The sequence below is a fragment of the Pavona decussata genome, unplaced genomic scaffold (assembly GCF_977016875.1).
Source record: "Pavona decussata unplaced genomic scaffold, jaPavDecu1.1 SCAFFOLD_93, whole genome shotgun sequence".
Taxonomy (NCBI): domain Eukaryota; kingdom Metazoa; phylum Cnidaria; class Anthozoa; order Scleractinia; family Agariciidae; genus Pavona; species Pavona decussata.
The window spans coordinates 2,454,772-2,470,374 of record NW_028145510.1 but is presented as its reverse complement, the minus strand read 5'-3'; the positions used below and the strand labels follow the sequence as shown (position 1 = coordinate 2,470,374).

The following is a 15,603-nucleotide window of genomic DNA, read 5'->3' as shown; positions in this document are numbered from 1 at the left end:
TAAAAACATTTCAAGCACTTGTTAGATTAAATCCCTTAACGACATTTCTTTGTTATCAGGTCGGATGTAGCAGCCATTAACTACTACATTTACACTTGTCTCATTCAAGTAAAACTTGCATATCTTTTAGCAGACTGAAGCCTATCCCGGCTTACCACGTGCGTTTCAAAGTGCTGTGTTGTCCAATTCGAGATGCGTTTTCTATAAATCTGCCAAATTTGGAATGTAGCTGCTAGGCAGTGGACTGATGACGCGGTATCTCGGTCCATGATGTTCCAGTAAGGACGCCCAATACAAATAGATGGAGCCAACTACACCCGGCGCTATGAAAAAGACGTATCTGCTTAAATACGCTCTCCCTCTTCTTGTGGTGTCTCTTTTTCAGTTGATTATGCTCTTACGATATGCTTCGGGACCTACGGTGCAAAACCAAGGCAAAGCCATGGATGTAGATATGGATATGGAAAGTAATCGAGGTCGAGTTCATGTGTGCATATTCACTGGTCGTTGGCGGTATCTCCGTATCCTGCTTCCTTACCTCTACCGAGAGCTTCGACAAAACGGTGGTGTGGTCGACAAGGTGTTATTTGCCATGTTGGGATACACCGAGGAAACGCAAGTCAAGCTAAAGGACTTCTCGGAGACTGCTAACGATATTTTGAACGATGAAGCTTTTCAGTTGGTGTATTTCAAGAAAGACCCCATTACGGAAAAAGTGAAGCTAGGAAAATTCTATGACGATTTTCACTACTACGTTTTTCAACGCCTCAAGGAAAATCCTTTGGATGTTTATTTCAAAATTGATGATGATATCGTGTACCTTCGGCCAAACGTTTTTGGAACCATGCTAATGAAAAGAATTCAAGCGATTGCTTCATTCACTTCGCCAACATCGTTTCTAACTGGCGATGCAACTGGCTTCATCAAAAGATTGGCGTTTTTGACAAAGAAGTAAATCCCAAAGAATTAAAGATTGAATACCACCCTTTCGCAAACTGTGGATGGAAAAGAGCGGATTGCGCCGAAATGATACTTCGCACATTTGTACATCATTATCATAAGAATCAAACGAACAGATACCTGTTTCCCAAACGAGAGCATACCACAGATCGGCTACGTTTCAGCATTAATTTCTTTCTCTTCGATGGAGACCTCGTTGATATCAGGAGACTGATGGAAGCGGGCCCGATCAACCAGGACGATGAGCGCTGGTGGACAGAAAGGTATTCCGGATCTGCTCCGCATCCTAATTGTGTCATAGGTGCAGCTCTTGTTGTTCATTTCTCTTATTTCACAACAGAACAGAATATGCTGAACTTGGGTTTGCTGAAGGAATTTGAAAACATTGTTCGCATAGAATTATGGGAGACTTTGCCTACACTACTGTGGCAAGCTTTAGAGTTCTTTTAAAGTTCTACGCGCGTTTTCACTGTTAACAAGGGAAATGGTTGATTAAGAGGGTGCTTTGTTGACCGAAGGACAACTTTTGACACGGATGACCGCCAAATTTTGCCTTTGTAAAGGGGACAACAATCGATAATTAGCGGCTGAGTAATGTTTTGTTTTGAAAATTTTTTTATAAACCAAGCAACAGTTTGATACTAAAACCCCCTGTTGATTAGTTGATTAGGAAAAACAATTTACATACATAGATGACATAGTGTGTTGACCCCTTCCAACGTATCTAGAAAATAACATCAAGTGGATACAAAATCAGTTCCGCAGCAAGCTTCATCATCAACCATTATGCCACTGAAGAAGATGTAATGAAGTTGGGTTGGCTCCCAATGAAAAGAAAGAGCTCAATTCCATTTGCTTCGAACTGCTCATCGAGCGATGGACGATCCATCGTGGCCAGAATACCAACCGGTGGAAGAGTATAATTGTTTTGAAGAGATTGTGCTTTCAAGTGGGGCCCCACAGCTACCTCTTCACAATAGGAACTTTTCAGTATTCTGTGTCTAAACTGTTACTGTTCAGCTACGACTTCCCCGACCGCACTTTGCTCGGCCAAGGCCCGAGCCTTTTGCTTAGTAAGCAGGATTAAACCTAGGGCAAGCCCTAGTGAACCAAGTTTCTCGACTGACAGCTACTAAATTAAGTAGATACATTTACGAAATTTGAAGAAGATAACTAACGAACAAAAAACCTAAAACTATCTGCTGATCCAACAAAAGGCGATTACGAAAACGATTCTCACCAATGCACCAAATATATATTCTCCGCCAAATATGTAAGACACTCGCTTGACTCAGCAGAGAGACACCAGGAATCTTTGGGGTAGCTCTTCTTCATTCTTAATGAACTGGCTCTTCACTGCAACAACACGACGACAGTTCTACAATTATTCAGTTCCATTCTACGTCTACTCTACAAGTAATCTAAGACTATTCTACTCAAATCTCCTTTTTTTTTTTACATTTTTACTACAAGTATCACTCAAATCACGCCTTACTTTATAGTGCGCTGTAAACATGTTTACGACCGTAATTCAACCAAGGCCAGACGGTCCCAACCAGAGATAAGACTGACATGAATTGGTTTTGCCAAAATACACTAACAGGAAAGAATAACAAAACTGTTCAAAGAAAATAGATAGAAAGGGAAGCCAATCAGGCTGATAAAATCCTTAAGTGTTTTGCTTTGATTTCAACCTTCGAGGAGGCCCAAGCCAAGCCAAACCTGTACACAGCACAGCTGTTAAGGAGGCTCGCAGCAGTTTTTAAGGACTTAGAATGGAAGTTTTGAAATTGTAATCTTGCATACAAGATAAACTCTCCTACATACTACTTCATCATTTCAGCATATGATCAAAGTTTATTTTCTCATCAGTTTCCAAGCAACAGCTATTACCATAGCAACGAAAGCGCATAGCCTCTCAGTTTAGACATTGTCAATTATCTCGAAATCTAGTCAGACACTTTATGACGAAAATTTAGGAATTTTAAACAGCTCAGCCTAGACAAATTGTGGGCGAAATTAAAAAAAAATTCTGTAATAGCGTTTTCAAGTAAGTAATAAATCAATTTTTACGGGGTGATTTTGTTTATTGCCGCATTTTCACCAATATCTCTGGCAAAATAAAACTTGACACTTTATCTTTTCTGTTAAAAGGTCTTTCCTCACAGCAAAACATTCTGAATGTATATTGAGCTTCATGGATGTCTCCGATTTTAAGATATTTATGTTTGAAAACAGTTAAAATAAAGTGCAGATGAATGAAAAAGTTTCTACTTTGCATAAATCAAGATATCTTTTAACTGCCCCAACAGTTTTTTTTTTTTTGTTTTTGTTTTATAACAAGCAGTTAGAGTAAGAATTCTTTTCGATATTCACGCAAGTTCTAGGCTCAAGAACCGAAACCGGTGTTAGATCAGAACGCTGAGTCTTGGACAAGTTTCAGTCGTTATTCCCTTTCTCCGTGAAGTGTTTTATTTTGTTTGTCCCGGTCTATTTCACTGCTATTCACGTTCTGCATGTGAATGATTTTTGAGTACGTGAAGTCGTGCAAAAGGTAAAATTTACATAAATATATGCTCCTTCTTCTCAAGTCTTCCACTGTTAATTATCCAAGTGAGAGCGATCTATAAGAGATTCTCCCTTTTAAGTTAAAAAGTTAGAGAATCGACTGTCAGTACAAAATGTAAATAAGGTTGAAAAGAGCGCATGGTACACAGGCCAAAGAGCTAATGTTATTGTTTCTCAATGCGGCATTAAGTATAATCAGAATGCGACTTCCACGCTGAGTTGCCTTTATTCTATTTTTTCTTTCCTTTTCGGTTTGATATTTTGGATTCTCTTCACTAGGAACAAGTATTCTAGAAACATAAACTTACGATCGATCGTGTGCTGTCTTCACGCCCTCGTAACTGACAAACAAAGCTCTCAACATCAAATGCCGGTTTGCTCACAGTGAATTACAATTAGAAAATCTTTTCACAGATCCTAAAACGCTTTCTTTAGGGAATAAAAACAATGTTTTAGCTTTTTCGAAAAAAAAGTTTCATTAAACAGATGGCAGTGATTTCCACCCAGTACACTTTCCACACAGTCACACGCATCGGGAAGATGATGCCACGCATAAATTTAATTAAGCTTATAACTTCGATTTTCTAAGCGTCGCTCGCCGAAAAATATCGAAACTCAGCTTACAGTGATCAAAACACCACGTTTAGGATCTCTTTTCAAAGCTCTCACAAGACTCTTCGTTCATCAGTATAAATAAGAGCTTAAAGTATTTTGCAAAGAACTTCAAACCATCAAATGTCCGAAGTGATTCTTCGGAGTCCTTTACATATCAAGGACAAAGGAATACGCTCACAACTTCACGGCTCAAGGCTGCTTAATTGGGCTATTGTTCCTGTCTTTTGAATTCGCTTCAGGGTCTTCCTGCAAAGTTCTCACCTTTTCTCAACCGAGTAAAAGCGAACTTATTTCCATCATTCTTCGCAACTGCCGAAGTGAATGCCCAAAGGAATAAAGAGACTGAGCCTTCAGGCAACAAAATCCAGCGGAGTCACCCATTTCTCAATGTTACATTGCGCTACTAAAAGGTACCTAGATAACAACCTATCCACACACTCTACTTTTTATTTTTATTTTAATTAATTACATTGTTGCAGTATGAATAGGTAAGCGAAAAGAAACGAGCGAAAAAAAAAAGGACAGCAATAGAACAACAGCAAAAAAGTAGTGGAAAGCGATTCAAGGGGTCTCTCAAATAACCACGTTTTCGATGAATTTGTTGCGAATTAGTGGTTCTCATTTAATCTTGAAGTTCTTTAGATAACCTTTTCCCTTGGCAATGTCATATTCGATGCAAGCTTTTTCACGTAATTCTGTTTCAAAGACGGGGAAGAAAAGGGGTGCCTCATCTAGACTGCAACGATATATATAAAATTTGGCAACTAGAAGGGCTAAATTGAGCAACGTACAGAACTTTGAATTGTTTATCACACCAGAGAAAACTTTAGCTGGAGTAAGGTTGAATTCAACCTGGGTGTTTCGAAACCACTATTCCCGAAAATCATTCCAAAAAGCTACTGTAAGCAGACAGTGAAAGAGCAGATGCAGAAGTGTCTCAGGATTTTCTTTACAGAAATAACATTTATCATCCTGTACAATACTTGCTTTGAAAAGCCTGTCGTTTGTGAACACAGTATTATGAATAATTTTAAACCGAAACATACGCAATTTAATTTCCTCGGTTATTATCCAAGGTAGAAGATATATCTTTGATAGATTTCCTTTGGAAACACCTGAAATAAGAATTTTTTGCTCTGATGAAGGTGACACAAATTTACTGTCAGCGATCAGAAAGTTTGCAGTGGTAAGATTCGAGTTGTTAGTGCGCCAATTAGCAATTAAATCTACAACGGCTCGGGATTCTTTGGAGATGTTGTTCCAATTTTGACGGATTGAATTGCATAAACCGTAATATGTTGTAAAGCAAGCTTTAACGTCAAACCTACGACAGAAAACTTCAAAAGGGATAAATTTACCATTGTCACTCATTAGGTCTTTGATTTTGTGGACTCTTACGAAACCACGTTGGGAAAAACACAGATGTATTGTTAATTTTTAAGTGTTTGTTGTTCCAGATGATTGTTTCGTTTGGACTGAGATCACTCTTCCCCGCTAAGTGTGTGACCTCCTCCCAATATTCTAACAGTCTTACGTAAAAAGGCGGTACCTTCTTCAAGTCGAGTTCTTCAACTCTGCCGGTATATCGTTGCTTTAATTTTATACTCCGTAATCTTGAAGGAGGGCTGTTACGCGAATTCTGTGAGTTCGCTAGCATTTCATTTATTTGGTTTTGCAGCTCCTTCTCGTGCGATCTTAATGTTTTGACGCTTTCTTTGTTTTTGCGAAAGCGATAGTGTAGCCTCGTAATTCCATCAGATCCCAGCTTAGCCGGTACTCTGCAACGTCTTTGTATTTAAACTTTGCAAAATGAAGACATTCGCGAATGCCATTCACATACTCATTGTTTTTTTAAAAGGGCGGAATTGAACTTCCAGAACCCTGGTCCAGGTTTTCTAGAAAGTTCTTCTGAAGGCGGTACCTTCTTCAAGTCGAGTTCTTCAACTCTGCCGGTATATCGTTGCTTTAATTTTATACTCCATAATCTTGAAGGAGGGCTGTTACGCGAATTCTGTGAGTTCGCTAGCATTTCATTTATTTGGTTTTGCAGCTCCTTCTCGCGCGATCTTAATGTTTTGACGCTTTATTTTTTTTGCGAAAGCGATAGTGTAGCCTCGTAATTCCATCAGATCCCAGCTTAGCCGGTAGTCTTCAACGTCTTTGTATTTAACCTTTGCAAAATGAAGACATTCGCGAATGCCATTCACATACTCATTGTTTTTTTAAAAGGGCGGAATTGAACTTCCAGAACCCTGGTCCAGGTTTTCTAGAAAGTTCTTCTGATTGAACGTGCGTTACAACTGCCGAGTGATCGCTATTAGGAGCGAACAATAACACGCATTGTTTGGAAATGTACAATAACCTTTTTGATATCAAGAAATAATCAAGACCACCGATTACACCTTCATCGCCTTATCTCCCCACGAAAAACCTTGTTTGTCACCGTTTTTTTTTTTTTTTCACGTCACACGTCGCATAATGAGTACAACGAAGAGAGTTTTGTAATTTCGTCAATTACATTTTGTTTGAAGTGGACCGATCTACTGCCCTGTTTATCTGCGGACGTCAACGGGCAGTTGAAATCTCCTCCAATAATAATATTCTCTCCAGAAAATGGGGCTAACAGACCCTGTAAATCTTCAAAGAATTTGTTTTGTTGCGTAGAATCATTTTGAAATATTAGCCGAAATAAAATGCAAGTTTTTAACTTTCAGATCTAAGATAATAAGTCTTCCGTTTTTGTCTTTGGTGCACTTTTCCACTTGGTAATCGAACTTTGGATTAATTAAGAACAAGACTCCTTTGCTATGCTTGCTCCCGTGGGCGGCATAGACTGTCCCACCCCATTCAGATTCCCATGAGGTAATGCATTTCTCGTCGCTGTACGTTTCTTGTAAAAAATAACAATCCCTTCGTAATTTTGAGATCTGTTGGGCACCCCTACTATAGACTTTGATAGCTTAGTTTTGTAATGTAGTTCAGTTCTGTTTTTTTTTGTTTGTTTGTTTGTTTGTGTGTTTTTTTGTTTGTTGTTGTTGTTGTTTTTCAAGTAACGTAGCATTGTAATCTATTGTAACCCTATTGTAAGTATACGCTTGTATTCTTTATTTAAGCGCTTTGTTTAAGTCTTTTGTATTCTGTATTATTTTTCTGTGCTACCTAGTGTTGTTAATAATGTAAGCATAGTAAGTATTGTTTGTACTGTAAATATTGTAATTATTGTAGAAAATCAAATAAAAAAATGATTAAAAAAATAACAATAATAACAATCCACACGCTAGCAGATGATGTGGCCACCTAAATAGTTTTCTTCGCTTGGTAGATTGTTAATTACCCTTACGTTTAACGAAAGTGTTTTCAATTGAAATGGCTCAGGACTCAGCACAACCATTTAACTAAAATAATAAATAGTAAAATAAAATAAACTAAAATAATATAGTAAATAGTAAATGTGCTGATAAGTGAACGAAAGCTTCAAATGGTCGGTGGGAATAGTTGATTGTTTATGAGAGACCCCTGAAATCACTGAGAAAAGGCATAAAAAACATAAAAGACAGCAAGCAAACGAAAAAAAAAACAATGCACGCGATACATACATTTTAGACATGAGAGCCCGGAGTGACTCAGATCACAAAATAATTAAATCGATTTGTGTTCTGACTGAGACGATATAAGATTTGCTAAAGAGAACCCAAACGAACGGAAGAAAAAAAGACATCAATATGAGATAATCTTACATATAGGCTCCAGAACTAATTACCGGCAGAGATAGCATGCAGCGTATATAGTTGTCCGTTGATAAAAAGCTTATTGTAAATTAGTTTTGCGTTTTGACCGTTCTTTTTGGCGTCCTTTAAAATCGGAACGAGAAGCTTTCTTTCGTCGACAATTTCCTTAGGAAAGTCTCGGGCAATTGCAAAGTCCGTACCTTGAAGACTTTTGGCTTAATGGACAAAACAAATTCCTTGCCTTTATGAAAGGTAAACTTAGCGATAGATGGACTAGGTTTCGCAACAGAGACGTTTGTTTTGCCGACTCGGTGAACGCGCTCAAGCGAGATGTCATCAACGTTGTCCTTGTTTAGTTTAAGCTTGACTTTCATAAGAATTTATTCAGACTTAATGGCCGACTCGTTTTCTTGCTCCGGGACATTGAAAAGTTAAGGTTGTTAAGATAGCGCGCTTAGCGCTCGCGCCAGGGATTCGAATAGAACGCAAGGTTACCAAGACTAAACCAATACTGGTGATTCGTTAAGTCTTGGTAACCGTGCGTCCTATTCAAAACCCCAGGCGTGGGCTCTAAGCACGCGAGTGTTAGCCCTGAAATTACTTAACGGTCGCGCGCTTAGCTCCCACGCGGATGATTCGAATAGGACGCACGGTTACCAAGACTTTACGAATGCTGGCGATATTGCTCTGGATGAAACGGAGCGTTGTTATACATTAGGGCTATTTCAGAAAAACATATGTGGGGCGAAACTTTATTTTAGACAAATTTAACATTTGTTTAGTCGAAACCCATGTTTCCTATAGGCCACTGACATACTGCCAGCGGTCTATAATGCGTCTGTCATTAAAATGAAAGGGGCAAACAAATTAGTCACTTCTAATCAAGACCATTATTTTATTTTTGTTGTTCTTTATATGTTACTTTTAAATACACAAAATATTTATATAAATTTACAACATTTACTCTTAATCACTGTCTTTCCATTCCGTGCCGTAATCTAAATTTTTTTCCACGAAGAATGGCATAAGGGTTGGTGGCTCATATACTGTTTTTTGTTTTCAGAGGCGTTGTGGATTTCACTGATGAAACATCTGGACATTTCGCCCACTCGCCCTCGTATTGGTCAATTTCTCCTCGTCAAGTGCTTCACCGGAGTCACCATCACCGCAGTGTTTGAGAGCGAAGTCACAGACATCTTTAAGAATTCTTCGAAGTTCTGCGTTCTAAAACAAAACAAGAAACAAAGATTCTCGCATAAACTAGTTTGTGCGCAGTAATGTTTCATAAACAAACGATGCTCGATGAATTAAGGATTCTTAGTTGACATCATACAACATGCCCTGCCCTGCCCTGCCCTGTCAGAATTTCGTCGACTTCTATTGGTGTTTAGGGAAATACTGTTATAATCAAAGAGAGAGAAAAAGCTAATTTCGGCACAAGGAGTTTCAGTGGAAAGAAAATTGAAGATTTAAAGAACGAGGGTTTAAAAGAACGTAAACGTCTGTTCTCTGATCAGCTGTTTCATTATCGCGAGAGGCTTGTGTATTCTTCTATCTGTACCGGACATTTTTTTGTCCCCTTAGTCGGGTCGGAGGGAGAGGCGAATTCAGCGCCCTTTCATACTTCGCGAGAATAAATGCTGTGACTATGAGACACAGTGGTACATCCAGAGGTGTTTCCCTTGAGTTCCACAACGAGAAGTGATGACGTCCTAGAATGTGAAATTACGTCATGATTGCCAAATGGTGGCTGTCTTACATCAGCCATCTTGGAATCCAGTTTCGCGTGCTCGTGCACTTCTCATAAAACCTTTTTTTTTTTTTTGTTACGGGAATAATAGCCTTTTTTCGTCTAAGTAATTCCACCCGTTTTCTAATTATCACTCCTTTCTTCATTTCGAAGAAAATATAAGACCAATGGAATTCAAAATACAACTTGAATTTCTTTGATGAGCAAGATATCGATATTGCAATCAAACTGGCATAAACATGTTTCAAGAAGGTTCCATTGACTTGCATTGCAGGAGCGAACCCATCCAGTAAGGCCCTGGTAAAACGGCACATGATAGTCAATAATAGTTGATATATTTGATAGTCTATGATAGTTAAAACTCGCGCACTCGTTTGGCCACCGACTACTACTATGCGCTATTATCGACCATCATCAACTATCATCTACTCTGAGCATGTTCAAATTCTTCATGATAGTTAATGATAGCTTTTTCCCCTTTGACCACGCGCATGATTTTTATAAGTCGACGATAGTTTTTGGGTCAGCTGTTTTCTCAACCAGCGCTCTCTAGATTTATTTTCCGTTAGTTCTTCCAACAACTGAAGCAAAACGAAGCAGGCTGCCGCCGCCCTCTTTGCCGCGAAAAATTCATCCGTGCGAAGTTTTGGAACTTCACCCGCGCCGACGCCATGTTTGCAATGTTTACTGCACTAGAGGCTCATGGTGAACTATCGTCTGCTCGAGCTTACCACGAGTTTGTTTGAGCCCTTTAACCACCCGCTTGACAGTTGATAACAGATGATGATAGTTTTGACTATCATTAATTATCACCGACTATCATGCGCCGTTTGACCAGGGCTTAAGCCCATGTTTGAATGATGCATGTCTATCACTACTTACGTTATTATCCATGTGTAAAGTGCCATTATTCTGGATCAACATCTAGCTTTGCAGCTTTATACCAAACAACACTTGTTCTGTCGAATTGTGTTGATTGACTACTCACTTTTGTCCTACGTTTCATAAACGTTTTTTTCTTTTTGGTTGGGTTACGTTGTTCAAAATATCGCATTGCTGTCGTTTATTAAAATACATTTAGAGACAACTTGCGATGGAAATAAGTGATTTAGAATTTTCTCAAACAATACTTTCCTTTAAAAGGCCCTACTCTTCCAGAGATGTGATTTGAGAATATATTTTAATGTTTCTCAACATTGCTTAACAAGAAGTTATTGCTCCGGGACGGGAGACAAAAGGAATTAAAGGTTTGGGCATATAAAAAATTTCCCTAGATAGCGGGGAATTTGGGATGGTTCACTTAGAATATCGGACCTCTGGAGTCAGGGTACTCAAGGCTCATAACTTATCATGAAAGTTAGCTGGGTTAAGATAATATAATGAAAAACAATAATTTTCAATAATATCTGACAGTTAATTTAAAAAAGGTAAGAAAAAACTGGAATCTATTTTCAACCGACCATAGTTGGGTACAGGCGTTTCTATCAAGATAACTGTTCACTTTCAAGCACCTTTTAGTTCTGCCTTCGGGGACTTTGTATGGGTAGCAGCTTCAAACACTTTTTAGATTTACTTATAATTAAATAATTAACAATTACCTTGGGAGTAAATGATCTCCTACCGACGTTGGAACCATGGAATGCTTCTGTGAACACGAAGAAAGACGTTACGAGCAAGATGCAAAACGCATATGAAATAACCCGCTGCGTGGAAGCCATACCGTTTTTCTTAACGTGGGGAGATCACAAAAGTTGTCAGTCTTTGTTTTAATTTGCTCTCTCGAGAGTGAATGATTTTTCAACATTGGGTTGGTCTTTTATATACCTTGGAGCCATAAATGTCAAGGAAATTTGCTCGGATCTCTTACAAAATTGTTCCGGCACCCCTGGGGGCACTAGTAGGCTCAAGCGGTAATTGCTCAATTGGCAACTTCTGATGACCTAAAAAGGAACAAAGAAATATAATTCCATTAACTATATTGATAAATCTGTTAAGAGCATGCTAGCCAAAACGTGACACGCTGGGTCGTTCTAAATTGCAAAGTTTCCGATGCTTTGCTCTTTCATAATGGAAAGGTTAGATTAAGTTTTCAACCGTACATTACACAACTAAATTAGACGAACGACGTAGTGAACTTTGTGTTAAAACTCTTGAAAAGATCTCAAGAGGAGGACCTCTTGTTAAACATCTTCCAGTAACGAGAGAGCACATGCATCACTATCAAACGAGAAGCGCTAATAAATATACATTAATTAAATGCAGGACAGAAAGATTGCGCCATAGTTTTTTCCCAAGCACTATTTTAGCTTTCAACGATCTTTAGATTTTTAGACTTTATACCCAATTTTTAACTTGCATAAGTATGAATTTATTTGTAATTTTGATATGAAACTTATTGTAACCCAGTCCCTCATTGATTGATTAACAGTATGTAATTCTTATAGTTGTACAATTGTAACCACATTGTAATTCAGATTAACTGCGATGATGATGGAATTAAACTTCTTTATTATTATTATTATTATTATTATTATTATTATTATTATTATTATTATTATTATTATTATTATTATTATTATTAAAAAAAAGACAAGACTTCAACAACGGTTTGCAGGATTAATTTATTTCCACTTGTTGCTTTTTGTAAATAAGTAAATTTACAAGTTGAGGATATTCTCTTGGAGAAGCTAACTGAATGTTGAATGTTGAATGTTGATATAATTATCAAACGTTACATGACTTGTTTTGAGCCTTTAGGTAATCCTTTCCCTTCATGTATTCAAAGCTCAATTTTACAGTGCCAAGATTGAATTCATGTTTTTTGGTTTTGTTTTGTTTTGTTTTTTAATTGTCATCCATGTTTTTCCGTTTGTGGACAGGAAAAAAATATATGTGAAACTGGACTAAAGGAGTGAGTAAATTTCCAGCTTGTGGATATTGTCACCACATTATCTGAATGTAATTCTTGTTTTGTTTTTAATACTCGAAACCTGTATCGTGTGAATGACTATACTCTACAATTACCGAGAAATCATTTAATTTTCAAAATTTATATCTTGCTTTCTTTTTATAATATGCGGCTCACGTGTGGACTGATGAATCATGGCAACATAAATCTGCTCTAGCACTTTCTCTACTACGGTTTTTGAAAAAAAAAAAAAAAAAAAGGAAAGGAGAAATGAAACAACTACGTGCTCTTCTAACTTGTGAGTAACGTGGCGGGTTTAATACAGAACGTGTACGCGACGCACTCATATCCGGTTGACTCAATGGGCCGCTACTTTCATAAACTCATTAAATCTCCGATCGGATTGTTTTTAGACTATATAAATAATCATGCCAGGATTTCATGATATTCGACCAGGTTAGGACTTTTCAATCCAGCGTTTTTCTTGGTAGGGTTAGGTTGTTGACGTGGGAATGTTTCAATCGTAGAGAATCAGAAGCATTTGCAGATAGCCCTAACGAGTCTCCATAAAATTAAGAATGTCGGTTTATATAAGCTAACGTGATTAAAGTCTTGTGCGTCTAATTTATTACAAAAATGGGTGATTGGAGAGATACACATCCTTTTTCATGGCAGATCCCGTAAGTATTTGTGGCGTAGGAAGAGAGCATACATTTGGCAAGTTTGCCTCTAATGGGTCAGTGAAACTAATTGACTAAGGTTTCTGATCTTTGATTTGAAGGTGAGCTTCCATAATATCTCTGTCCATACAGTGGCGTTCACACTTGTTTAAGAAGTCCAAGCGACGACGAGTGGAAGCGATCCGAACTTTGTAGTTCCTATAAAATCGCTACACACAATATAAAAAAATCTCCATGCACTTTGGACACTTTTTCTTTACGTTTTCGTTGGCTTGTGTGTGAGCTTAAATCCCACCTGTCTAAGCGAAGCGAAAAATATGTCCTATGTAATTTTCCTACTGCGGTGAATTTTTATATTTAAACAAACGAATCTGCCCTGTCACGCCGTTTTGTGTGAGGTTGCGTGCACAGTATATGTGGCGCTTGGTGATGGAAATTGAAGACCAGCTTTTAGCATGAATATCACCGTGCTCAATACTAAATAGGAAATTGATTTCCTCCATTTCTCGCCGTTCAACTTGCGTCTTCCGATGCAACACTTAAGAATATTCTTATTCATTTTTGGCTTCCGATAATTAAGTTAATTATGATGGAAGAAAAAAAGGTATCTTTGAATGTGCACCTGCTTAAAGTGACGTAACATCATAACTACATTTGCTAATCTATTCAATAAACTTAAATAAAAGGTAGCTTACTGCCGAAAAAAAAAAACTACAGCTTATGTAGGTGTGCAGAGGATACACAAAATGGAAAGAGAGAAAAGAAGTAGCATTGCATGGCGCTCAGTTCGTGTTCGTGTGTTAGCAGCCTGTGTGTGGATGGGGAAAATTTAGTGTTGAAATAAACATTGGTTTCTTTGGGGATTTTAAGTTTCCCGTCAAGTAGACCATCCTCAGATGCACAGAACTGAGTGAGAAAAAATAATTACTCGGGCTGTGAGGCACCTAGTTAAGTTTTGCGTCGCGTTCTTTTTTACTGAGTGTATTATTATAATGGCAGAAAAAACTTCTGGATGCCCAGATATCCTAAACAATTATTGGGCGACCAGCTGTAGCCAATCAATGCAACGACCAAAGTCCTTACAATTAAAATCCCAAAAGATGCTAGTAATTAAGTATTAAGCTATTATTATTATGCGCAGTAAAACTATCTGTATGCAAAATATAAGAAGCACCACAGGGCGCGTAGCGTAACCTGTGAGCCAAGCGAAACTTAAAATATCACGTAAATAAATCAATAAAATATATATACATATATAAAAAATATAAAATATATTATTATTATCATCATTATTATTATTATTATTATTATTATTATTATTATTATTATTATTAATATTATTATTATTATTATTATTATTATTATTATTATTATTATTATTATTATTATTATTTTATTTATTTGTTTATTTTTTTTATTATTATTTTGGTGTCGCGATTGGTCAAAGGCCTCATCTATGACCAAACGAAGTGTCAAAAGTATCTCGGGAAGACTTTATGGGCACCTTTAACTTAAATCTGTCCAGACCTGTAAATATCCGCACTTGAAGAGTGATGACGAAAGCATTTGCGAAAGTTTGCGCTACATGCGATCGCCACAATATTGGAAAGCGTAAAACACTTGAATGTGGCTTCACGACTTGTTCTTTTCGTCATTGTTGTTTTGATTCAAGATGGCGTCGGCTGTGTAGCGTTCCGAATGGTTGCTTTTAGCGCAGCGAGGGTTCTAGAGCTTTCTTATGATAGCAATGCTAGCAAGTCGAGAGTTGAAGAGAGCGATGTATATTGTCAGCTGAAACATACGATTGACGGATTGAGGTACGGAGTTGAGTATAATTTGTACTGAGTGACTGTGTTATTGCGTAAGCACAATGGTCTGAAATGTAATGAAATATTATTTATCTTTCGATACCTTGCTTCTTGCTTCGGAAAAATGTCTGGATTTATGTTTGAGTATAAGAAAATCGATATATTTGGGGCTTTTTCTTTACTTTTTTTTTAAATAGCGAAAAAATCTGGAAAATAGCGGATTGCTCTCAGTAGCACATGAGTGTCAAAAGTGATAGAGTTATGGCCAATGAGTAGCGGCTGCTGTCGCACAAACTAATCTAAGTAAACAATATTTAGCTGATACTCTGTGAAGCGCAAGCATTGAACTTGGAACAGTTACAAAGAAAAATATAAGGTTTATGGACAACGAGAGGAAAGAACAGAAGAAAAGGAAGGCTACTGTTGAATTTTAAAAAAAAGCGAAGGAAATTTATTTGAAAAAAAAAAAGTCAAGTCTCTGGCTCTTGAGAGGATATATTTGTCGACAACGCGTGAACACTAAATTGTTATACACTAAGGAGGTCGAAGGACATTTGTATTACTATAAATGAGTGGATGCCTTAGA

General features: G+C 37.5%; 1 long non-coding RNA gene across 1 annotated transcript; it reads right to left on the bottom strand.

The window, feature by feature from the left end:
- Positions 1 to 8,607: 8,607 nt before the first annotated feature.
- LOC146473590 (uncharacterized) lies at positions 8,608 to 11,391 on the bottom strand. Its single transcript, XR_014866403.1, has 2 exons — positions 11,220 to 11,391; positions 8,608 to 9,095 (listed from the first exon to the last, which is right to left on the bottom strand). It is a non-coding gene; the product is annotated as an uncharacterized LOC146473590 (long non-coding RNA).
- Between the last annotated feature and the right edge of the window lie 4,212 nt (positions 11,392 to 15,603).